The sequence below is a fragment of the Podarcis pityusensis genome, assembly GCF_964106645.2.
Source record: "Podarcis pityusensis genome assembly, chromosome: 3".
Taxonomy (NCBI): Eukaryota; Metazoa; Chordata; class Lepidosauria; order Squamata; family Lacertidae; genus Podarcis; species Podarcis pityusensis.
The window spans coordinates 15,740,337-15,767,317 of record NC_138026.1 but is presented as its reverse complement, the minus strand read 5'-3'; the positions used below and the strand labels follow the sequence as shown (position 1 = coordinate 15,767,317).

At 43.0% G+C, this 26,981-nt stretch overlaps 2 protein-coding genes across 5 annotated transcripts in view; one reads left to right on the top strand and one right to left on the bottom strand.

The window, feature by feature from the left end:
- The first annotated feature begins 3,652 nt into the window (after nt 1-3,652).
- LOC308473633 (uncharacterized protein) overlaps nt 3,653-26,981 on the top strand; it is a 73,577-nt gene continuing 50,248 nt past the window's right edge. The window contains exon 1 of the transcript XR_013984113.1: nt 3,653-4,040. The gene's annotated coding sequence lies outside the window, so the exon portion shown is untranslated. The remainder of the gene's footprint in view (nt 4,041-26,981) is intronic.
- MACROD2 (mono-ADP ribosylhydrolase 2) overlaps nt 21,852-26,981 on the bottom strand; it is a 978,088-nt gene continuing 972,958 nt past the window's right edge. For all 4 annotated transcript variants that reach the window (XM_080999221.1, XM_080999220.1, XM_080999219.1 and 1 more), the window contains one exon: nt 21,852-26,720. The gene's annotated coding sequence lies outside the window, so the exon portion shown is untranslated. The remainder of the gene's footprint in view (nt 26,721-26,981) is intronic.

Genomic DNA, 26,981 nt, shown 5'->3' with positions numbered 1-26,981 from the left:
CTGGGCTCATATATGTGCAGTGCTTTGAATACTCTGAAGTGCTACTTGAATGCTAAGTATGGTATTTCTGCCTTTCCCTCAGGCTTTCCTCACAGAACATTAAAAGAAGAAAAAGATGGTGATATATTTTTAAGGCCTGTCATAAACTGAATCCGTTCCAGCAAATTAATAGCAATCACTTCTTCTTCTTCTTCTTCTTCTTCTTCTTCTTCTTCTTCTTCTTCATCAACATAACAAGAAAAAAGTCGTCACCTTTTTGGAAGCATCTTTCTGATGTGAAATTTGGTCCTGTGTGTTTTAGGACAGGGCCAATACTCCACAGAGCTGTATCTCAAACCGCTTTCCGAATTCAGGCCCTGGGCCATGAGAAATAATAATAATAATAAAGTAAACAGTGCCTCTGTATATGCAGGCAATTTATACATCACCAATCAGCCAGCTGCAACAAATTTGCCACTGGAGGTAAAAGGCAGAATTGATCCTGGCACTGTGACTGCCCCTTGTCATAGGTAAATTTCCATTGAAGGAAAAGGGGCCTAAAATTATTGACTAGATGGCGTTTCAGGCCATGGAGAAGAAAGAAAGTGACTTGAGAACTATTCAAGCAACCAATTAGAACATAGGCTGCAAATCACCTAAGTGATAGCTGTCTCTCATATTGGCATTTGTTTCCTGTAAGAATTAATTCATCTACATTTCAAAATAGTTTGATTTGTATCTCCACTGATTAAATGAAAAGTCAGGGGGTTTAAATTGCAATGATTGATTGATACAAACGTTGGCTCCAATCAATATGGCACCTTGGAATGAATATAGCCTTTGTACACTTAATTAAAGGCAACTTGGCAAATTTCCCAAAGCACTGCGAGAAAGATAGCTGGTCAGATGCAAGTGCTTTCAGTTTTAAAGACAAACCTTGCCAGATTTTGACTGTAGCTTGACTTACAAACAAATGTTTCTCTCGTTATTTTTGTAGGAAAAAGCCATGGTGGTGCTTTATGAGTTAAACAAACCTTAAGAGCTACCTCTCTACCCCGCTTCAGCTGTCTTCATAGAACAGGATTGGGGGACCTCATTGTCTCCTGGCATAGCTGTCAACTTTCCCCTTTTCTTGCGAGGAATCCTATTCGGAATAAGGGAATTTCCCTTAAAAACGTTGACAGCTATGCCTCCTGGGCAGCTTCCCAGTTGAGAAGGGGCAGGGACAAAAGTAGATGCAACTATTAACTGAGTACAATAGGCTTTATTCAAGCAACCCAGAGGTTTCTATGCACACACCTCTCCACCCAGGTAATCAGGAAGCATCTTCATAGTTTAAGGACACATTGCAGTCAAGCAAAAGCACCCAAGAAGAGGATGCAGTTGCGCTTGTGATGGGCGTGGCCTCATAAGGGGCGTGGCCTAGAGAAGGGGATTTCCCAAGGAAGAGTCCTCATGGCTGGATAGACCTACCTTTTCCCACCCCTATCATAGTAAGAGATGTCCTGGCGCGCACACACTTAAAAAAAGTAAACGTTGCCTGGCCCTAGACTGTACGAAAGTAAGGGGGAAACAGGGTAGCTGTGCAGAGACAATGACAAAGCATACAGCACAATCCTACTCAGAAATAAGTCACACTGAATTCCATGGGGCTTACTCTCAAGTAAGTGTTCAGGGAAGTATTTAATGTGTGACATTCTGATGTATTTTTAATCTTTGTTGGAAGCCGCCCAGAGCGGCTGGGGAAACCCAGCCAGATGGGAGGGGTAAAAATAATAAATTATTATTATATTATAATAACATTGTAGCCTTAATGGCGCTGGAAGGTACCTCTAAAGCTCATCCAGCCGAACCCGCTGCTCTACAGCCTCTGTGTCGGACGGCTGCCTGGCTTCTGCTTAAATAGCTCCGGCAAGCCTCTTTGAGGCTGTCTATTCCACTTTTCATGTGGCTCCGATCATCAGAATGTCTCTTCTGATTTTTCGCCGAAATCTTAACATTCTCTTCTCTAGGCTTTAAAACCATTTTTGGAAGGTGCAGACCCTTTTTTGCTTTCAGGCATGCATATGTGAATTCCGACACGATTTTATATGCAGACAGATTCCCCCATCAGGTGGAAACATAGTCCCACTGCTTTATAGCTTCTCCACTGTAATGTGATGTTAATATAACTTCCCAGAAGGGTTTTACAGATGTGAAGGTTTTGTGAGTTGCAAATACTTTAGCTTGTTAACCCCCAAGCACTTCTTTACAGGCCTCGAGCTCAATGTGGAAAGCAATTAATTGTTCCAACGGCATAAATCATCAAGTGATGGAATTCATGGAGATTCCATCTGTTTTAAGTGCATTAATTTTTTTAAAGCCAAAAACAACCCATCACTTGTCACACATATCAAGCTATCAACACTTCTCCCATTTATGATTTCTACCCAAAGGAGCACTTTATAATATAGTAGCAACGGTAACGTCTGAAGGACAATAAAAGCGAAATCCCTGGAAGAAATGGTCCCTCACTGAAGCAGTCAGTCTTGCAGCCTTAATGGTAGTCTCCACAAAAAGGTTAGCCAGCTAGCTTAGCCTGTTTAAGAGGAAGCTACACCAGTCATTTTATTTTCATTTTGCTTTTTATTTGTACACCGCCTTTCTATATTGCTATATACAAGGCAGTCTACAGGCTAAAGAAACAACAAAATATGCCACAAAGATTGTAAGGGTATAGGGGGTTGCTCGAGAGCAATCAGGCAAATGCCTCCCTGGTCAGCTGGTTGGCTGGTGCCAAAAAAACCTTCACCATGCAGAGTGCCACTCTTCCGTGACTCGCTCATTCACTGGCAGAATCTGAGAGTGGGCGGTCCTTAAACCTTCCCCAGCAGAGTAGGTTCTTGAGGCCCAGTCTGCGCTTCCCCTCTCTGCGTGGAAGCCTACTGTGCAAGGAGGGCGTGGGTAACGGAGGACCTCTCTCCTTTCTGCTTTTCTCAGGCAAGGTGTCCTGGCACCGCCTTGCCTCTCCCGAGCCCTGCAGCTCCTCTGCGCTGGAGGCGTGGTTACTCTCCTCCGCTGAGGAGGTGCTGCTTCCCACGATCTTTGGGGGCTCTCTGTAATCCATCCGGCCTTTCCCCTCTCACCCCTGAGCCGATGGCAGTTCCCTGACAAAGATCATACACCTAGTAAACACAATCTGACCAAATACAAAAGTCATAATAAAAACACGACTTTAAACTACTTATGTCAAATAAAGTAATATTCAGCAATCCATTTGAATAGAGTAGTACACAATGCAATTATCAGCATGTAATATATTAGCAAATTAAAATGAAACAAATTTACACTTAACAAGTACAAGTACAATCATAATTACTAAACTACAATCAATAAAAATAACAGCAAGCTGCAATACATAAAACACCACAATGCAAGCAAAACCATGTAAAAACAAAGACACACAACTCATAAAATTATATATAATATATATATATAACCCATAACTCCTCTTCTCCCTTCCCAGCTGCTTCTGCTGGGCTGGAGGGTGGGGCAAGGCAGTGGGGAAAAGCCATTGCTTGATGGCCAGCACAAAGTATCTCTCCCCTCACTCCATCTTCACCCCATATGTGCTAGAGGTGAGCATTATAAAGCCCTGGTATTATTTCCCATCTCAGAGAAAAAAACAAACCAAATTGAACCCAACCTTTCTACCCAAGTCCCCAAATTGCAGGGTCCCCCCTCATATATAACCCTAGCACGCTTAGATCTAATTAGTGCATGAAGAGGTTAAAACCATAGAGTTAGCTGTCCTGCCTATGTCACTTCCTCTCACCTTGGGAGGAAATGGGTCACCAAATCTTTGTTCTCCCTTCTTCCCTCCCTCCTTGTGGATTTCAATACGTAAGGAGCTCTGAGCTTGGCTTTAAGCAGCATTCTTTCATTTCAGACCAGAATGGAGTCTGAAAGTAGCGTTTTTCTGCCCTAAGAGTTTAGAAACTTTTGTGACTAAGCAACATTTGCAACTTCCTGCGCACCTTTGCTGACTCCTGCATGGAAAAGCCTATTAATCAGAGAGTTTTGTAAGTAAGCCATTTTATGACTTATCAAAAATGTGGACTCTGTGCTAGGGAAGTGGGAAAGCTTGGAAATAGCTTCTAAAAGGGAACATATTGGGACTCACTGGGAAGGCACATTTTAAATATCTTATGGCTTACATGCTTTGCAGCGACAAATGTGTGCCCAATCGCACGTCAATCAAACACCAGTAAAATGTTCGCTGCCTGTAATAATTGTAAGGTGTATTTTTTAAAAAGCCATGACAAATGCTCTAAAAATATACTCTTGTTTTGTTTTATTTGCAAATAAAATATTTAATATTTGATATATACGAAAGCAGTGCTTCAAGCTTGGCAGGTAATCTTGCTGCTTCTTACTGGACTCTAAAATGGCAGTGAGGCACTGATCTCACCACACAGGGACTGTGGAATGAGTCATGCGATCATCTTGGTTTTCTTTTCTTTGATAATAATTGTTCTTAGTTTTAAATTACATTCCAATAATAGCCTCATTATAACAATACCCATTTATAATACAATTACAAATACCAATCGTTCAAATAACGAATTATATAATTTAGGTGGCCCCCCCATGTGCTAGAATTGATGGTTTGATGATTTTCTTTATTTCTGCGTTCCAAAATCTTACTAATTTCAATTACATCCCAGTCATAATAATAATTCTACCATACAACAACTGCAATATTAATAACTTCAATTCGTGTTGACGCATTAAATGATTTATAAGACTACAAGTGAGACACTCAAACTACATCCTTGTTCTTCCTATGTGTGGCCCAGTCACCTTGGTTTTCAAAACATTATTGACGTTTAGCTGCCTGTACAGATAAAATGGGTATTTTCTGCCCGAGTACTCTATCACAAGGCTGGAAGTCAAGTTACTACAATGGCACCTTGAGAAACGGCCATCTTGAAGCGTTTTGTGGTGCAAACTTAATCTGTATTCAGGTGACCGCTTCTCTGTGTGCCATGATCCACCTTGGCTGACAAGAAAAGTCAGTGTGGGATAGAAAAGTATAATCCCCAAAGCTACTCTCCCTAAACCTACCAGTTTGCTTGTCTTGCCCAAACTCGAGTTGTCAAAACAGAACATAGCAAAACATTATTTGGAATTTGAGGCCGAGGCAGAGCTGTAAACAGAAGTATACTCTCAGGATGGGTATGGCGGTAGTGAGGGAAATGATTAAAATAATTGCAGCTTTGCTTGATTAGGTCTTCTCAAGAGCATAGTTTTGTGGTGGTGGTGCTTGAAAATATATTTTTACGTATGCCCCTGTTGCAAAATTGACTCAACTCCAACTGTGGGTTAGATTCCATCTGCCGTTTCAGATGCGCCTGCTTCCCTCTCCTGCGTTGTCTTCAGCTGCTGTCTGCTGTTCAGAGTAAGGCTCTGTGAATCTTTATGTGGATTTCGGTCTTCTACAGAGTGGCTCTAAAGACGCTGCCTACCAAAATATTTTGAGGCAGCGTGGTACTGAGCTTTGTGTTGCCATTCGGGGTGTGCATCCACCACAAGATTTGGTTCAGCTCCTGATTCAACACTTTAAATCACTGAAAAATTTTAAAATAGCTATTACACTTTTGCTTTGGATGGGATGAAATTTGCAGACACACTACCCACCCCCCACTCCCGCCGAATCAGTTAAGTCTGCCTAATTACAGGCCAATAGGTCCAGGGGCTTTTAAGATTATTATTATTATTATTATTATTATTATTATTATTTATTATGATTTATACCCCGCCCATCTGGCTGGGTTTCCCCAGCCACTCTGGGTGGCTTACAGCACATAAAAAATGGTAAAACATTAGACATAAAAAATTTCCCAGTAAAGGGTTGCCTTTTGATGTCTTCTAAAGTCAGATAGTTGTTTATTTCCTTGACATCTGATGGGAGGAGGGCATTCCAGAGGGCAAGTGCCACTACTAAGTTTTTTTGTTGTTGTTTTTTTGTAAAGGAAACATCTGTAATAGTTTTTAATTTTTTTACATAATCAAATGAAGTTTGCGGGCGTAGCCCTACGTGAGAGGGTGAATTCTGCCAAAGTTCAGAAGGTAGCTGCAAGGGCAGACTTTGCAGTTTGGGGATGGATCAAAAATGGAAATCACTTCATCTCTCCTGATATATTGTGGACAATTTGTCTAAAAACAGCACACATTAGAGAGGTGCCCCTAGGTAAGAAACCTGCCAAACTGCAGATAAATCAGTCCACTACGTTTTTGCAATCTTCTTTAAAGTTTACTTTTGGGGAGGCAGGTGGAGAACTAAAAGGGATTGAATTAGATCGTCTCCCCCTCCAAAATGCTGAGACTGGAAAGTCAGGGCAAAATCATCCCCTTTGGCTTGATCTGTTAGAAACAGCAAATCTCCCCCACCCTACCTCATCCCAGGTGTTTGCCCTACCTCCCCCCTCCCCTTGCACCCAAGCATTTTCCTTATATGAGAAGCTTGGAGACATTGGTTTTACTTTTGTCTGTAGTATTTTGTGTGTGTGCCTGAGGCACCCTGACACGTTTCAATATGTGCCCCCAACTTTGACCCTTCACACATGCTTCTTAAAGGTCCTCCTTTACCCCCAGACAAACCTAGAATCCCTCCAGTGCACTCTGCTTCAGCCGAGGATTTAGCCAGAGCTGATGACTGATCCTGGTTTCCATCTGGAATGAATGAGTTTGCCAACACTGAATTTGTTATTCCATAAACAATACTGTAGCTGGTTTCGGGAAGCTAGACGGACTAGTGAGCTTCTGTCCTACAAGTTTGACACTGTGCAGACATATTACATGGTCCCCTTTCCCCTCTGGGCCAGCCTTGTTGGAATGCAACTCCCATAATTCCTGACCATTGCCTATGCTAGCTGGGGCTGATGGGAGTTGGTCTACTATCCGAAGAGAACCAGATCATGGCCTATCAAAATGGCAGAGCCAGAGCTAGTTATGAGGTGGCTGACTCAGGCAGCTGATTTTGGGTGTCACGAAAGGCCAGCAAATACTGTATTTTTTGCTCTATAAGACTCACTTTTTCCCTCCTAAAAAGTAAGGGGAAATGTATGTGCGTCTTATGGGGCAAATGCAGGTGCGCAGCTCTCCCAGAAGCCAGAACAGCAAGAGGGATCGCAGCTTTCGCTGCACAGCGATCCCTCTTGCTGTTCTGGCTTCTGGGATTCAGAATATATATTTTTTTCTTGTTTTCCTCCTCCAAAAACTAGGTGCATCTTATGGTCTGGTGCGTCTTATAGAGCGAAAAATATGGTAGCTACGTCGCCACTGTTATTCTATTTTTACTGCCAGAATAATTTTCTTATTCCCAACAGAAATGTTCATTGCTCTTTTCCATGTTATATTCTCCTTGTGGTGCAAGGAGAATATCCATTTCCCTTTCCTGTTTCCTTTGACCTGTTGGTGTCTTCTAAGAATGAGGCTCACAGTGCAAGTACTTCTGCCATGAACCCACAAAAACCCAGGGTGGGCCCTGCTAGGCTCTGCAGTGTTCATGCTCAGATTTTGTGCAAGAACATGCTAGAGTGAGTTTCCATTTCCACAAAGAAACCACAGCCCAGCCCACTGATCTGGATTATTAAGTGGTTCAAGATCTGGTTCCAAAAGCCAAAAATCAATCATATCTATTAAACCTTCTGCACCTGGGAGAAAGTAGAACAATGCCCCCTTCCCCATATCGAACTGTTTTTAGCACATTCCTCATCAAAAGCTGCTGCCAAATATTTACTGCCATTTTCTGAAGGGAGAAGTCCCCGATTTTTTTTTTAGTGGTGTGACCTTCAGCTTTATTGACCATGATAAAATGCACATGCCAGTGCTACCAAAATGCTTTATTGCCCTGCATGAGATAAGCTAAATTACATTCGCTCTCCCAAACTACCGAGCATTCTTGATGGGAGCCTGAAGCATTTCTATTAGGAAACGGCAGGTGCGGGCCAGGAATTAGTAGATGGTTGCCATTTCGAGAAATATTTCACAAAGACCGCCGTCTGCGTTTGACCTTCCCATTGAGCTGCTTATCACAGCCAATAAACCCTGACTCATTAATTAGAGCTGCCCTCCAAACTGAAGGTGCTTCAGACAACAGAGTTTGAAATGGTAGGACTTGCTGGAGTGCATAGAACCGGCTGGCTGGGAGCGAAACAACATCTCCTGCAAAGCGACTGTATTTCCGGGTAGGGGATGTTATCAGCGTTACATTCATAATTGCTTGGTGCAGCATACAAATTTACCCAGAATACTGCTCAGTGTGTTAGGAACCAAGTGCCATTCCCCAGAGTAGCTCTTCTCCAGCTAGGAATGTCAAATGAGATTCTGAGCATATGTGGCTAGCATTCGGCAGTTTGTAAGTGAACTCGTGGAAGTTCCTTAAGCCTACTTTTCACTTCTGATGAAACTCTCGTTGACTGCTGTGAAAATACAGTGGTACCTCGGGTTAAGAACTTAATTCGTTCCGGAGGTCCGTTCTTAACCTGAAACTGTTATTAACCTGAAGCACCACTTTAGCTAATGGGGCCTCCTGCTACCGCTGCGCTGCCGGAGCACGATTTCTGTTCGCATCCTGAAGCAAAGTTCTTAATCTGAGGTACTATTTCTGGGTTAGTGGAGTCTGTAACCTGAAGCGAATGTAACCTGAAGCGTATGTAACCCGAGGTACCACTGTATAGGGCTATTCAGAAGAGGCCTCCCTCCGTCCATGTAGATAGCCAGCTTGTGGAAGGGACAGCTGGAGATTGTCCACTGGCTCCCATAATGTCCATAATGTCCGTACATTTGAGTGCAATGCTAGGAAGGAGAACTTATGAACATCCCACTATATCCAAATGAGCTCACTTACCCAAAGTTCTTCTCAATGAGTGGGCATCAAGGTAGACTGTAGGGTATAGGGGTGTGATGGGTAGGGGCAGCAGTCGTGGCCCATTAGTTCTTCACTTGTATAGTGTATACCTGGAGGGTTAGAGTGCACCAAGCCTTTATGTCAGCTGCAACAGGGCCAGCTGCTTTGCAGGTCCAGAGGGTATTTCGTATTAATTGTATGCGCTCTATGAAATGTCTTTTGGTTGTAGTGAATGACATACCCAGCAAGGGCAGGCTTTGGTCTTTCAGATTTCACTGGCACCCTGTTAGGAGTAGGTCAGCAATAAAAAAACACTGGTGTCAGTGAAGTTAACTTTATTCAAAGAAACCCAAACAGCACAGGCCTAGTGGTCACAGCAACTCTTCCCAGTAGGCCTTGCCCCAGTGAAACAGTTGGAAAGACAGAATGTCCCTGCCTTCCCACCATTCTCTAAGGCTCTTTCCCCAGTAGCCTAAGGCTCCATTGTCTTGTCTCTTGTTGCTTCACCCTCTACATTTCTCTGCATGTTCTGGGAGACCAGAGAGGAGGGGAGCTGGTCACAGCAAGAAGGGGAGACTCCCTGGATTCTTCAGCAGCCTGCCTCATTTCTGTCTCTTGGCCCCCACTCCTCTCCTGCCTCCGATTCTGGACTGCTCTCTGCCCCAGCCTCTTACTTCTCACTAAACCCTGCTACCTCTTCAGCTTCCGGCACCCCCTCCCAGTCTGCTCTCTGCAGCCAGCCAGACCACGACACCCCTTGCCTCTCGCCTTCCTTTCTGCTCAGTTCACTAGGTCATAGTTGCAGCTCTCCTGTCCTCAATCTACCTCTGTACCCAGATTACCTGACCAAGCAAATTAGCCTTTTGTTGGGTGAGATTCTATACTCTGTGGGTTAGTCAGTTCTCTTGATTCTTTCTTATAAGCCTTACCTATGACTGTTGACCCTGTTGTTCCTAGTTGTGTGTGTCTGGGGCAGGCAACTGAATTTTCAGGTGTCTATGGGATAGGTTGAAAGAGAAAAAACAAACCTACAGGTCATAGTCTGCATGCGTACAAGCACACCAGATGCAGGCAGGCTTCTTTCACTTGCTGAGACAACTCGTAACATTGAGTCAATTCTGAACTGAGCTGAAAGGAGTTTGCCTCGTCACTAATTCCACACCTGTTCTAGCATCAGTGCCAACCTAAGCCTCTAATCACCTTTTTCTGTGGACTATAAATGCTATTTAAGCTATAACACTTTCTCAAAGGACTGCATTAATGCCTTTCTGACATTGGCGTGAGGAATTTCTAATAGAGAGCAGCAGCCTTATGCTGGGATTAGGGATGGGCAAATCTGTCTGTTTCAGTTTCTAAATTTTCCATTCTTGGAAAAATATCAGTTGTTCACATTTCCACATCAGTTTGCTTTTTTTAAAAAAGAGGTCTCGTGAAAATACACAAGCATTTGGGTGTGTATTTCTTCACAAATACAGAGTTTTGCATGCAATTTTTTCCTAATATGTACATTTTTTGCTAGGCAGTTTCCAGTAATGTAATGCAATTTTGCATGTTATTTTCACAAATATATTCATTTTTAAAACTTTGAATGTTAAAAGTGAACTGAGTCTAATCCCCATCCATCCCTTGGATCCAGCAAGTTTACTCTAAAGTGCTATTTTAGGGGCTAAACTGGATGTGAGTAACCACACAGATTAGAACAAAATGGAGATATGCTCCAAAACCCCGGAGAAGCACTCTGATGCAATTTCATGTCCTGAAAAGGTAATTTACACACACACACACACACAGAGAGAGAGAGAGAGAGAGAGAGAGAGAGAGAGAGAGATTCAGATGGCTGTTACTGTGACTTATGCAAATATACAAATTACACAAATTTTGCAGGCATGAAACGAGTTGAAAGCATGCTTATTTGGAATTGAGTCTGCAGTGCAAAGCACACTTAGGGTGATATCCAACTAAGTCATATTTTGAGTAGACCCATTTAAACAAATGGATCTCTTCTGAGTAGGATGATAGCTGCAAGAAACTGTTATTTACTACTCACAGTAAATATCAGAATCCAAGAAACCCATAACAAACTACAGTTCCCAAGGATTCTTGGGGTGTGTGCGCCCGCGTGCTTCAAATGCATGGTGTGTATGCAGCCTAACACTGAATATCACCCTTGAGAGGGAGTAAATTCAGTAGAACTTACTTCTGAGCACACCTGCTTAGACTTGGGTTGAAAGCTCAGCCCCCTGATAAACATGCCAGGACACTGGAAATGATGAGAGATGCATTTCACCTGGTCACTCCCACACTGTGCAACAGACAAAGGAGGCCGAGGAAAGAAAGGGAAAATCTTCCTCCTCTCTTTTCCCCATGTGGTCCAGAAATATTCTCACAGCCGCTGCCACCTGAAGGTTAAAAAAAGGAATGTGTTTGGGGTTAGGAAAAGGAAAGGACTGATGCAGAAGAGAGGGGAGAAACAAATTCTTCTGTGGCCTGTATTTTGATATGAGCTGGGGGGCGGGGAGGAATCCAGTATTTTTGAAAGCTTGCCTCTCCTTTAAGGCAGGCTTTTATGCACTACCAAAGTCCATTTCTGAACCTGGCCTGAAGAAAGACACCTCTGGCATCCCTATCCATTTTTTAAAACTATTTATGATTTTCAGCTTCATGCATTTCAATAATTTTATAGTCATTTTAACATTTAAAAACTTGTCTTCCTTCCCCGTCTTTCTGTGGTTCCTTAAATTTATTTTTAATATTTTCTGCATATCCAGGTTAACTTAATTTGTTCATTTATTCATCTACTTTAAATATTATACTCTTAGGAAACTGCAGGTTGTTACAACAATCCTGCAAATGTTCTTATCTGTTTACAATTTGTTTGTAAATATTCAGCAAACCATTCCCATTCTCTTATAAAAAATTTGTTATCTTGATTTCTTATTTTTCCGGTTTTTGTTTCCCCCTCCCCTATTTTTCAAATCTCCTTTATTTCCAAGGCATCCCTATCCCTGTTCATGTCTGTCCCAGATCCAAACATGGACACAGTAGAGGAAGCCATATGCCCAGGGCCAGCCTGAGATGTTTTGCCGCAGCAGGGAAAATACCCCTTCCACACAGCCCCACCTGCCCTGAAGATCTATCCCATCCTCCTGTGCCCACCATTGTCCCCACATTCCCACTGACCCTGCCACTTCCCCCTCACCCGCAGTTGCACCCATGGCAGCAGTGAGGGCAATGGTGCTGTGGTGGAACGGGTAAAGCTTTGGTGGGACTGGCAGTGGCGCAACGGTGGGGGTACAAAGGAGTTTGGTTCTACCGCCCAAGGCAAATGGCTTCATCTCGCCTCGTTGAAAGGCACACAACAGGCCTTCTTTACTTTCAGCTCCCTCCTTCAGGTGGCAGCTTGGACCATCTTCGTAACGCTGCCTTCTTTCCCGTGGAAAGCCATTGGAGTTCCTAATAGCTGTTCTGCTCCCAACCAATTTGGTGGGCAGGAACTCGCCCAGAAAGTGTGACCAAGAGATGGAAATTCCACATTATCTTTACTACACGACTCATTGTTTTGTTTTTTGTTTTTGTTTTTTAAGAAGAGTTTGGATTTGATATCCCACTTTATCACTAGCCTATGGAGTCTCAAAGCGGCTAACATTCTCCTTTCCCTTCCTCCCCCACAACAAACACTCTGTGAGGTGAGTGAGGCTGAGAGACTCCAGAGAAGTGTGACTAGCCCAAGGTCACCCAGCAGCTGCATGTGGAGGAGCAGAGACGCGAACCCAGTTCCCCAGATACACGACTCATTGTTATGCTTGGTAGAGTGTGCCCTGAGGTTGCTGTGATAAGCTTGTGTTTGCAGAGTTTGGAACACATTGCGTGTGCGCGCGCACACACACACACACACACACCAACCACATATCTGTCAGTAGACATTGGTCCTACCACTGTCAGAAATGCAAAGCAGTTCTCATCCCGACTGCAAAGTTGTCCCCACAAGCAGAATTTTGTTTTCCCTCATGTGAGTGAAGTCAACAGTGGCTGACTGATGAGTCCACAGGTGATAACAAAAATGTTGATTATTTATCCCTGTGTGCATGACCTTATACTATGTACTATTGAATTTCATTATATTTCTATCATTCCGTTTTATAAGGTCATGCAATTTATTCTGCTTAACAGAGCAATTCTCACCATTTACTGTGGTTCCTAACTCGGTGTCATTCACAAATTTCTTCAGATCTCCTTTACTTCCCCAAGGTCACAACTGTATAAAATAATCCCTGAACAGTGATCCCGAGAACTCAGCTGGTTATTTATCTCAAATAAGATAACTTACCTTTTTTCATAACTTTTGTCTCTTTTTTCAAACTATACCATATAGAGCTTCTTGTACATATGTTGATAACCACTTTCGCCAGTTTAAGGAATATTATTTCATGTGAACATGTTGTTCTTCTTCTTTGGCGATCACTTGTAGCCGAGTAATATTGTCTTCCATAAACACGGTTTTAAAAGTGAGTCCGTAAGTGACTGTGGAGGCCAATTCTGGATCCACACGTCCTTCCACAGTGGGGACATAGGTTTCCGGGTGGGAGTTGATCAGGGTGAGGGTTCACCAAATGTGCCTTCCTCTTAGCTTGTTTCTCCTTTTCACCCTGAGTTTGTGCTTCATCAAAGCCCATGACACCTTTGGTAAAGGCTGTTCTCCAATTGGAACGCTCACAGGCCAGTGTTTCCCAATTGTCAGTGTTTATACTACATTTTTAAAGATTTACCTTGAGAGAGTCTTTGAACCTCATTTGTTGACCACCAGCATTACGCTTACCATTTTAAAGTTGGGAATAGAGTAGTTGCTTTGGAAGACGATCATCAGGCATCCAAGCAACATGACCAGTCCAACGAAGTTGATGTTGAAGAATCATAGCTTCGACATTTGCTTCTTGGAGGATGGATGGCGGCTAATGGATTGAAGTTGAATCCTGACAAGACAGAAGTATTGTTTTTGGGGGACAGGGGGCGGGCTGGTGTGGAGGACTCCCTGGTCCTGAATAGGGTAACTGTGCCCCTGAAGGACCAGGTGCGCAGCCTGGGAGTCATTTTGGACTCACAGCTGTCCATGGAGGCGCAGGTCAATTCTGTATCCAGGGCAGCTGTCTACCAACTCCACCTGGTACGCAGGCTGAGACCCTACCTGCCCGCGGACTGTCTCGCCAGAGTGGTGCATGCTCTGGTTATCTCCCGCTTGGACTACTGCAATGCGCTCTACGTGGGGCTACCTTTGAAGGTGACCCGGAAACTACAATTAATCCAGAATGCGGCAGCTAGACTGGTGACTGGGGGCAGCCGCCGAGACCACATAACACCGGTCCTGAAAGACCTACATTGGCTCCCAGTACGTTTCCGAGCACAATTCAAAGTGTTGGTGTTGACCTTTAAAGCCCTAAACGGCCTCGGCCCAGTATACCTGAAGGAGCGTCTCCACCCCCATTGTTCTGCCCAGACGCTGAGGTCCAGCGCCGAGGGCCTTCTGGCGGTTCCCTCATTGCGAGAAGCAAAGCTACAGGGAACCAGGCAGAGGGCCTTCTCGGTAGTGGCGCCCGCCCTGTGGAACGCCCTCCCATCAGATGTCAAAGCAATAAATAACTACCTGACATTTAGAAGGCATCTTAAGGCAGCCCTGTTCAGGGAAGCTTTTAATCTGTGATATTTTACTGTATTTTTTGTTTCTATGGAAGCCGCCCAGAGTGGCTGGGGAAACCCAGCCAGATGGGCGGGGTACAAATAATAAATTATTATTATTATTATTATTATTATTATTATTATTATTATTCTAGTACACTGGCATTAGTTCACAGAGACACCATTGATGGAATCTTTCAAGGAGTTGGAGATGGTGTTTATAAGTGGTCCACATTTCACATTTAAGGAATATTATTTCATCCGATCATGGATTGGGTACTTTACTAAAGTGCAAATAGAGTAGTTGTGTTTGTTATTTACCCCAGCAGAAAGTTATTTTATCGTTTTGAAATGGATATTGGTCAGAACATGAGATTAACCAGAACATTTGTTGTATAGAACGAGACATCAGCAGCAAGTTATAGGATTGTCTGGAAATGAAGCAGTGTCACTGCCCCAAAACTTTTGCAAGTGCAAACAGATGTGAAGGGGTATTGTCTGTGGTCACCTCAATAGCATCATGAGCATAACTCATCATGAATGCACAATAAAAAGGAGATCAGGTTGTGTCAGTGGTTCTCCAGAGGGTTTCCTTGAAGGAAGCTTGGCAGGTGAACTTTACTGGCATCTTGAATTAACACTATTCTGAATCAGTCCCTGACTTTCCCCCATCTTTCTCCTTTTCTTATCCATTACTTGAAAGCCCTTTGGGTTCAGCACCTAGCACACCACTTGTGCTAAACAAAGGAAGTAGTCAGAGCCTTTGGGCATTCACAAACGTTTAATAAAGTTGCTACTGTTTCTGACGGCATTCATATTACAATATCCAATATTCTGAGCTGTCTTGAATATGGATTCGCAATGTTTCCCCTGATACACTGGAGTCGTTACAGGAATCATTACAGTCATTGATCATGCACCCATTTTTGTAGCTTGTGGTATTGCTAGTACATGTTTTCCATGGAGAAAACCCTACATTGTAGTGTCAGTGTTTGCTCACCTGAAATGCTAGGAGGCAGGTGTTAGAATGTATTATGTGGGAGTTAAAATCCCCCTCTTTGATAACAGAGAAGGCTCACTTTGGCATGCTTCTTTAGACAGTGTTTCCAGTCACTGCTTAATAGCATGTTTGTGATCTCAGACATTATCACTGAACTCATTAGCACCACTTCAATGCAGCAGAAGGAGACAGTTGAATGAGGATCTATTTTGCCTGGCTGGCTTTGTTCAGTTACATGCTTAGCAGAGGAAACCAGGATTTGCCTGCTAAATCCAGGCTAGCCTGCAGGGGGTAGAGCTGGATATATGCTCCTTTGCCATGTATTTATAGCAGGCATAGGCAAACTCGGCCCTCCAGATGTTTTGGGACTACAACTCCCATCATCCCTAGCTAACAGGACCAGTGGTCGGGGATGATGGGAGTTGTAGTCCCAAAACATCTGGAAGGTCAAGTTTGCCTACGCCTGATTTATAGTATTAAATGCCTACACGGCCTTCCAACAAGGATAGGGTCAGGGTGACTCAGACGTTAGGACAAGGCTATGAGATGCAGATGAAGTTGGAGATCCATCCCAAATCCTATTGTTTGTGTAATCAAAAGTTTTCTTCAGTGACCAGTAGTTTGCTGTTTTTGCAGAATCAATGGTTGTGAATATATCAGAAATCTTTCCTCAGGTCATGTATCAAGGCTTGAGGCCAGCCAAGCTTTATCTCAGCTACCAAGAGTCTCTGCCATTATTCTTGCCTATATTTGTCTCTCTCCATAGGGGAAGAACCCTGGAATTGAGGATTAGGCAGTTGGAGGAACAGGAATAGGCAAATCTGTCAGTTTCATTTCATTCTGTTTCTCATTTTCCTCATCACAAATTCCATGCTCCACATTTCTGCAGCAATATTTGGGTGTTGTCTTTTAGAAAAAAATGTCAGTGCAAATTTCTTTAGGCAAAGCAATTTCCCCATTTATGAGAAATGCACTGTTATGCGCACTTTGCCCTCTTACATGCATTTTTTTTTTTTGTAAGCGTTACTTGGCTTGAGAACTGCATTGCAAAATTCAGAGATGTGCAAATTTTGAAGGTTGGCTGTGCTTTGGTTTGTGAATTGTTTTGGAAAATGCAATTTTTGAAAAGTCTGCCTTTAAATGTGAACTTAGTCAAATCCCTACGGAGGACTTTTGAGCCTGTCTTCCATGGTTTGGCATTATGTACAAATCACTGGGTATTCCAACTGCCTGCCTCCCCAAGTCATTTTATCTTTTCGGGGTGGACAGTACTGATAGTTGAGAGCAAGTCCCGTTGAAATCAGTGGAAGTTGCTTTTGGTTAAATATGTAGAGGATCTGGTTGCAAGTGAGTGAACACTGCTAGCAGGGGACCAGGGAAAAAAATCCTGGGGATTGTTGTCTGGCAAGGGTGCTGAGAATTCTCTGCTAATGATCTATGGCTTTCCCCTTCCTTTTCCTAGAACTACAACTCCCAGGACAGCTTGGGGTGAGGAAGTGGCGATTAAGCCAGTTGAACTAGTGATGTCTATATAAGATACATGTTGCTATTGCTACCCTTCACCCAAATTCTGGGAGCTTGTGCTCTGAAAAACAAGCAAAGGACTAAGTTCACCTGCAGATGGTCACTGTTTTGCAGGAGGGATTCAAGTGCACACTGGAGCCCAATATTTGTGCAATTAAAAGTGCATAAAATTGTTCTGTCACCCAGTGGCGTAGCGTGGGGGGTGCAGGGGGGGCCGGGCGCAACATCGGGGGGGTGCGCGCGCTCGCACTCGCAGCTCTCTGCCCCTACCAGGTTAGGGGGCGCAAATTACTTGCCTTGCCCCGGGTGCTGACAACCCACGCTACGCCACTGCTGTCACCTCAATGCAACAAAGCTACTTAAACAATAACAGCAGCTTTCTGCAATTAGGTGAGGAAATGCCCTGAGAAGTGTGGGATAGACAAACGACTAAGGAAAAGACATATAAACACCCCACAAGCAACCCACGATGAATGCTCATTGTCATATAACCACCCCACAAACAAATCGCAACAAAGACTCCACAAAGATTTGGCATAATTGAGTAATGAGCAGAACAGCTGCAATTATTGAAATGAATAGGTTACTTGATCTTAGAAATGGATTGAAAAGGGCCAGTGAAACTTGACATTGCTAGTTGAGAGGCTATTTGTCCCAAGTGTTTATGTTGAAGCAGAATTCGGATTTGGTCTCGCTACTAAAAGCAACAGATTTTAATTTGGAAAGTAATAGGCAGGAGCTACCACTGTATAAAAGCAATCAGGCATCGCATGTCATGTAGCCATCCCAGCTGGATGGCTATGCAGCAATATCAAAAGTGCTAAATGTATCCTATGACCTTTTGCTCCTGGTCTCGGGCTCCCCATTTGGATGTATTTATTTTTCTGCAAAACAAACCACTCCATGCCTCTCATTGTGTTTTATCTTGTGTTTAATTTAAATGGAAGATAGTCAAAGGCAAAGGACTAATTTGTCACACTGGGAAGAGAACTCTCAGTGAGCAACTAAAAAACTTTGCTGCTCTATTATCATTTTTGAAAAGGGATGCAATTATTTTTTTTGTTTTCCCGGAAGTGTTAATATGCCACATTATTCTTAATGGTAAACAACCTCTGCAGATCTTCTTGAGCCACCTAGAAGGGAAAGGGAGGGGGCATCCTCGTCTCCTTTGGCCTTACTCTAATTTAAGCAACATAGTCAGAGTTCACAAAAACTTGTCATAAAGCATGTTACAGAGAAGCAAAGAGTTGGAAGGAGCAAAAGTCTATCTAGGTCACTGTAGTTCAGGAATCAGGACATCCACCTACAGCCACATTTGCAGCATTTAGAAGTCCACGTCATATTTTTTCCCCCAGCAGTTCAAATGCACAAGAATCTGGTCTAGCCTTCCCCAACCTGGTGCCCTCTGGATGTTTTAGAGTTGTTGTTTAGTCGTGTCCGAATCTTCATGACCCCATGGACCAGAGCATGCCAGGCACTCCTGTCTTCCACTGCCTCCCGCCGTTTGGTCAGACTCATGTTTGTAGCTTCGAGAACACTGTCCAACCATCTCTTCCTCTGTCGTCCCCTTCTCCTTGGGCCCTCAATCTTTCCCAACATCAGGGTCTTTTCCAGGGAGTCTTCTCATGAGGTGGCCAAAGTATTGGAGCCTCAGCTTCAGGACCTGTTCTTCCAGTGAACACTCAGGGCTGATTTCCTTCAGAATGGATAGGTTTGATCTTTTTGCAGTCCATGGGACTCTCAAGAGTCTCCTCCAGCACCATAATTCAAAAGCATCAATTCTTTGGTGATCAGCCTTCTTTATGGTCCAGCTCTCACTTCCATACATCACTACTGGGAAAACCATAGCTTTAACTATACGGACCTTTGTTGGCAAGGTGATGTCTCTGATTTTTAAGATGCTGTTTAGGTTTGTCATTGCTTTTCTCCCAAGAAGCAGGCGTCTTTTAATTTTGTGACTGCTGTCACCACCTGCAGTGATCATGGAGCCCAAGAAAGTAAAATCTCTCATTGTCTCCATTTCTTCCCCTTCTATTTGCCAGGAGGTGATGGGACCAGTGGCCATGATCTTATATTTTTTTATGTTGAGCTTCAGACCATATTTTGCGCTCTCCTCTTTCACCCTCATTAAGAGGTTCTTTAATTCCTCCTCACTTTCTGTTTTCAAAGTTGTGTCATCTGCATATCTGAGGTTGCTGATATTTCTTCCGGCTATCTTAATTCTGGCTTGGGATTCATCCAGTCCAGCCTTTTAGCTTCCCTAATTTCCAACCAAGTTTTTGTCATTTTGATTAAGCATTTTGCCAGGAAAGATGAAACAACATAAGAAGTGCAAGGACACGTGTAGTGCGACTGTGAAAATCTAATTTTTGCCTGTATCCCCTGCACCCTGCCCCTTCTACTAAATATGGGTTTAAAAATAGCTGGGGATTTATGTGCACCTCAAACCAACCTGAAAAGTACAAACTCAACACCTGATTTGTGGTATAGGGTGTTATATATATTCAATCAACAAGGAAGGAAGGATTGGGTGGAGCTGTCAAGGGTAGTTGCAGGCAACACATGGGATGAATGGAAGAATTTTTGACTGTTGAATTGTTCTTACTCTGGGCTTTTAAACAGGGACACAAAAACCACAGTGGCAGAAGGCTAGAAAAGATAGTCTGCTTTACCAGCATTATCTCATTGAGGAAAAACGGCTAAGGAGCACTTTCGATGTTCAACAAACCTCATCCCAAATCTGGAGTGGCTGTAGAACCAAGCTCTCGCTGTATAATTTTCATTTAGGAAAATGGATATGGCCTCCTATCGTTTTTGTCCCCTCCCTGCCCCCCAGCTATACTCATGTACATTTGTCGGGCAAGTGGACCAGGATGGGATTTCCAAGGGGAAGAAGAAAACTACTGACCCGAGCTGGAGGATCAGAATAACAACATCATTGCACTCAAAACAGGGTAGCTAGCTGTGTTGATGGAACTTTTGATTCAGAGCTGTTTTGGCTGAATGGTTTTACTTATGGAAATACTTGGGTTTCCTGTGCAGCTTGTTTGGCTTTTGTGGAAACGGCTTGCTTTAGACAGCACACTGTGAAATCTGCCGTATGTGAGGTTAGAGCAAAAAAACAACTCCAGCCAGGTTCTTATAACAATTTTGCCTCCCAAATTTGATGTGCAGGAAATTCTTGTCATTGCCCATCAGCAGTAAGCAGGTGGATGTCTTTCTGCATCTGTGTTGAATGTGTTTGGATGTCTGGTGCTGTTTTCTTGCTGGCACGTAGATGTATGTGTGGCAGCCTCCTTGCTCGCTTGGAGGAGCTGCAGTTCAATGGCAGAGCATCCGCTCTTGCACAAATATGGTCCCAAGTTCTAAATCCCAGACAGATCTCCCTGGACAGAGCCACCATCTGTCTGTGTTGACCAGAATGAACTTCAGTGCTTCTCAAGCTTGCATCTCCAGTAGTTGTTGGACTACAGTTCCCATCATCCCACTCTATCAGAACCAGTGGTCAGGGATGATGGGTATTGTAGTCTCACAAAGAGCTGGAGACCTAAGTTTGAGAAACACTGATGGATTAATGATCTGACTTGGTTTAACTCAGCTTCCTATGTTACACCTTTTTAGATTGTGTTTGTGTGGTTGTGTTAGGGCTTGCCGATCAGAAGGTCGGCGGTTCGAATCCCCACGATGGGGATTGTTTGGTCCCAGCTCCTGTCAACCCAGCAGTTCGAAAGCACGTCAAAGTGCAAGTAGATAAATAGGTACCACTCCGGCAGGAAGGTAAACGGTGTTTCCGTGCGCTCCTCTGGTTCGCCAGAAGCGGCTTAGTCATGCTGGCCACATGACCTGGAAGCTGTCTGCGGATGAACGCCGGATCCCTCAGCCTGTAGAGTGAGATGAGCGCCGCAACCCCAGAGTCGTCCACGACTGGACCTAATGGTCAGGGGTACCTTTACCTTTACCTTACCTTTTTCTTACAACCACTAAAAAACAGGGAAATGTTGTAGGGCTACCATATTTGAGAAATTCTGGGGTTTCTCTTTTGGAACTAGGCCCATCAACTACCAGATATGGGCTTGTTGCACGTTTTATACTTCATAGTGTAGAGCATAGCATACTGACAATCCTACAGCTACCTTCTTTTTCCAGCCCCCTTGAGAAGGCAAACTTCCCTTGGCTTACTTGAGAATTGAGTTGGCAAGTAACAAGCATCATTGGAGAATGTGTGGGATAAACATTGCCACTGGTAATTTTTCAAGAGCTCATAACTCTTTGGCATGTGCTCTTTCTCAGGATATGTGCCTCCCACCTGCCCTTCATGCAGACAAAGGAAACAAGCAAACCACCAACCATAAAACAAAATTTGAGCTGATTCAGGCAGCTGTCAAAGCACTTTGGGATGAGGCAGGCTGTTTCCTGAAGCATTGAATTGGTGTCTGAACCAATTCTTGTGATTGGTGCACACACTTCTGTGTTGGTATAGATTCAGATATTTCAGCAATACTTTTGATGATCTCAGGGTGAGAGTGTATTATTGGTGAAAGCAGCTATACTAAGGCCAGAACTTTCAGCAGTGGTGAGAATTTTGTGCATCTTCCTGTTCAAATAATGTTCTCTATAGCTTTTTCAATATTTTTCGATATTTGAATAATCCCCAAACATCATGAGCACTCTTTCTTCAGGGAAAACATCAATGACAATGTTGATAGGACTAAACTCAATGTTAAATAGCACAGAGCCCATGGAACACACATTCTGCAAATCTGGGAGGAACAAAAGCAATTCAGCTTCAATCTCAGAACAAGTTTTATTCTGATTTTGTTTTTCACAAACATTTTAGTATGAAGGCATCATTTGTTAGAGTTTTCAGTTATGTATGGCACAGACAAAAGGAAAAGAACAGATTCATCAGCAAGTCCAGCATTTAAATGTCAGATTAACAAAAGAGGCTTGTGTTAACCCTATTTAGCAGTCTATATTAGAAGATATTTTGCAAGCAAGAGACTACATTTATTTGCATTGAAGTAAAAACATATTTTTGATCAAGAAAATTACATTTTTTCTGACTTTATTTATATCACAAATGTCAGGGTAAGGCAAATCCTTGATGAATTGTATGATAAAAATCCTATTTCCCAAGAAAATATATCCAACATATTTTGCTAACTTTGTCATTTTAAAAGCAAAGCGAACATGCACTGCATATAGAGAAATGTCTTCTTTGAAATCAAGTGCATAAGCAGAACAGTGTTAATTCACAAAAGAGGCTTTTCAGTGCTTCAGGGAGAGATTTACACTTAGCTGCAGTGAATAGTATGCGGTCCAATATTAGAGAAAGTAATGTCCCAGACATCTCATCTGTAAACTTTTTATGAAAAGGAAACTTGTCAATCATCAGAACAATTGCTAGAATAGAGTCTCCCCCCCTCAGTGTAGAATGAGGACATGAAAAGGACACCTAGGAACAATAACGTTAAGATAATAGTTTTTGGATGCAAACACAAGTAATATAGGGCCTCTGTTCTCCATGTGTAAAGTATTGTGAAGGCAGTCAGGATGGGGGGCGGTATATCTTTTAGATGTCAGTAAAACTTGGTGTTAATGTAAGAGTTCACACATTTTAATATCTTCTATAGAGCCTACTGTGCGCATGTTTCTCTAAGCTCTAACAGAATCTACTCAGGCTGTATTAAGAGTGTTCTGTGTGCAGCGGTAGCTGAGAAAATGGGAATTGTATTATTGCCTGCATTATTTAGTTTAAAAATGCCCACCCCACCTGGCCTGAAAGCACATACAGCCCTACAGTCCCAAATGAGAAAATCGTAAGTCACAGAGTCAAATCTGACACCAGACTGTTGCGATTTAATCGACCTTCCCCACCTTTGCCGTCTGAGATTCTGTGTTTGCTTCACACTTCGTGATAGCATCCTGAGGCAAAACTTTCAGAAAGAAGCACCACTGTTAAGGAGGACCAAGGTTAAGTGGAAATGACAATGAAATTACTGCCATGTGCAATGGGGGCGGATAGGCTCTAATCCAAGTATTTTGGTAGTTAATTATGTCGCGCACCTCTCCATCTTCAGTAGAAGTTCAAACAGATTTTCGTGTCTCTGCATATTTTTCTACATTCCTCTATTGTCTAGCCTGGTCCCCTTTTTGTCTGCTCCTTTCTAAAACTTAATCACAATGCTGCCTGAGGGGATTTAGATGCCAGCAGGCTTTGGTTCTCCACTACATACAGAGATGAGGCTTTTTAGAGGAATAATTTGCTGCTGCTGTGCACTGGCCCACTTGGATCCTCATGTTCACAGATACCACCTACAGGCACACTCGCCAAGCAGCACCAAACATATGGCTAAGGGTGGAGCCATGGTCTGGATGTAACCCCGTGCACCTCCAAGGTCTTTAAGCAGAGGCTTGACAACCATATGTCAGGAGTGCTCTGATGGTGTTTCCTGCTTGGCAGGGGGTTGGACTCGATGGCCCTTGTGGTCTCTTCCAACTCTATGATTCTATGATTCTATGTCCAGCTTTGATATTTTCTGTAGAATCTACTGTGTGAATCTACTTCTAACTAAGCTCTTAAAAAAAAAAAAAACTACTTAGGCTGCATAAGCATGTGCCTGTATAGCACAAGCCAAAAGAAAATGGGAAACTATATTATTGCGTGCACATTGCTTATTTTCAAAAACACACGGGGAGGAATTCAGCTTCACTTTCCCAATTGTTCTGCCAGGAACCTGCCGGATAGAACCATCTCCCCCCTCCCCATGTGCTGTTTCAGGGGTTCTCCTGAACCCCCCCCCACAACCAATTCAAGGGGTGCTTGGTGGGGCACAGGGAACCTCATCGCACAAGCAGAGGTTCTTGTGCATGGCTTCCACTGATGGGACTCCTTAGTCGAATCTCGCCCATACAACTTTACAATCCCATATGGGAAAAAATTGGCTCACATGATGTAACATTCCAAATTATGGCTTACTGGGCTTCTGGAGAGTTCACAGTTGCTCTATTATTTATTATTGAATTTATATACTGCTTTGTTCCTCTCCACTCTCTTTTTTACTGCCACGTCATGCAGAGCTTAGCCAAAGTTTGGCTAAGCATATCAACTAGACTGAGGGCTCGTCCACACTTCTGAGGTTTCCCCCTTTGCCTCTCTCCTTTCCTGGGGAAAACCTGCTCCCTAGTGCTAAATTGGAGGCAACGTCAATCTGGAGAAAACCCAAATTGCCATTTGCTCCAATTGAGCATAAAGAATAGTTTTCCCTAGAGGAAGGCAGCAGGGCAGGAAGTGTGGATAAGTAGTGAGACGCATGTGAGTCACTAAAGGGTATCATTTAGGTACCCCCATATGTTGTATGTGGGATTTTTACAAAGCCCCACCACCTCAAATTGGATCAAATTGGGCAAGGTAATCCATTCTCTGAAGGCTGCTTCCACATGCAGATTGCTTCTGCTTATTTGGGGTGTGTCTTGTGACATATAGCTTGCTAGTCCTTCGATCACAATACGTGGAATCTACCAGAAATGATAAATCAACACAAAGAGAAGGGAGGTGGGGCAGAAAACATAAAAAAGATACTTCTGATTCCAGTTAGCAGGAATGGAAAAGAAGAGGCACAGGAGCTCCACAGGTATAATGGGAGACTAAAATACATTCTTACTAAGTATAGCAAAATATCAGACGACATGGATTTAAATGTAACCCATACAATTTATTATACAGGGAACCTAGGTTCATATTAATGCTGATTATATTAATGCCTGTGTGATTCCAGATGGAAAAAAATCTTACTTTCTGGACATCACCGCAACGGGTGGTTGAAAATGACAGGTGAAATTAGCAATAGACGATGCCATCTTTTCATAGCACAATGTTTCTTCCCCCTGCCCAGACATAAATGTTGCTTAATTGGCAACACAACTATAGATCACAATGGAAACAGCAGCCTTGGCTTGGTAACCCACCTACGTGGCATGCGGTAAACTAATTCATATTTCCATATACAATTGTGGAAGCTTAAAATATGTTTACTACTTTGTTACAAATTCAAGTTGGCAAAACTGGAAGAAAAAGAGTAGGGCTGATAGATTTTAGCTCAATTTCACACACACACACACACACACACACACACCCTACACCTTTATTGTTTGGGGTTGTTGCTGTTGTTTTGAAAATTCCTAAAATTATTTTAGGACTGTGGAGGATGGTGTCTATGCATAATAAGTTAAACCAGAATCTCATAATGTAAAAACATTCCTCTAATTGTTTTTAACAGCAGTTGGAAAATAGTTTTCAGAATATCAAACCATGGACTCATGCTGTGTGTTCTTTCAATCTTGCAAGTAGGGTATCATTTTAATTTACAGTGTGGTTGAAAAATGAATGTAAAATTCTTGTTTTTAAGTCGAGCACAGCATTTGCGAGCAGAACAGATGACATATGGTACAACATTCGTCACCAAATAACTGTTAATTGCATTTTTATGTATTAAAAAGTGTGCATATGCAGTTGAAAATATAACAAGAGTTGACAAGAAATTGTTAAAGCCAGAAGCCACATTTTATAATGTGCGAAATGCAGAATATCAGGTCTCCCTCTCATCAGAGGGCACCAAAAGTGATAGTAATGTTCCATATCTTAACTGACCATTACTAGATAATAAAATATTGGGCCATGTGGCAACACAATTGGGGTACAAAAATGTTTCACGCCGTGAGTAGTTTAGCAAAGGATTTGCTAACTACGGAAATTGATTGTCATATGAAAAGTCAAGTTAGTCTAGAAACTCCATAGCCTATGTCTCTTTTTTTTGCCCATGAGTAACCTCATACATCTATGAAGGATAACTTAAAATGCACCCGACAGCCAATTCAGTTGTCACCAGCCCACTACATGAAGTGTACTGAAAAACACAAGAGTAGCAATGCTTTCAAGCCTCTTATCAGATGGATTGGCTCAATCATAGGGAGAATCTCCATATGGAAATATTTTCCAACCTCTGGTTTGCATAAGGCTACCTGCAGGCAACTTCAACAACACCAGAAATGTTTGTTTGAGCAGATTCCACATGGCAGCAGTAATATCTGACACAAGGGTCCTGAAATCTCCATTCACATGCCTCTATGCATGTCTAGTTCTTACACTTTCCCTGCTGCCCATAGAAAAGTATAACAAGCCGAACACTACGAGGCACTGGCCTTGACAGGCTGACAAGTACCAGTATGGCAAAGGATAAGAACATTCCCCTAGACCTCAGAGGATTTCTAACAACGTTTAAAGGTCATTCGCACATGTTGCCTTGAAGAGGTATTAGAGCTGAGAAATAATATTTAGGGTGTGTGTGTGTGCGGACATATTCTGCAGAGGGGCTTAGATTTTCAAAAGAAGATGAAAAACATACAGGGTTGAAGCAAAGAAGATTGAACCAGGACATCGTAACCAAAGTAGAGAAGTTTCATGTTGTGTACTGAACAAAACGAAACAAAGAAGAGAAACGAATGTAAAGGATCCTTGTCCTTAGTCCCCCTCCCCCCACCCCCCACTCTCCTTGGTGTGCTGTTGTCTGCTAGTCATAAAGTTGTCATATAGTGCACCAGTGACTGCAGTTCTTGTTCCACTCTCCTCTTCTCTTCTTCTCTCATCATGGTCGTCTGCGGGGATGGAAAGAATAATCATAATCATAATAATCAAAAAAACCCATCTGGTTGGGTTTCCCCAGCCACTCTGGGCGGCTTCCAGCAGAACACTAAAATACAAAAACCTATTAAACATTAAAAGCTTCCCTAAACAGGGCTGCCTTCAGATGTCTTCTAAAAGTTTGGTAGTTATTTTTCTCTTTGACATCTGGTGGGAGGGTGTTCCACAGGGTGGGCGCCACCACCGAGAAGGCCCTCTGCCTGGTTCCCTGTAAC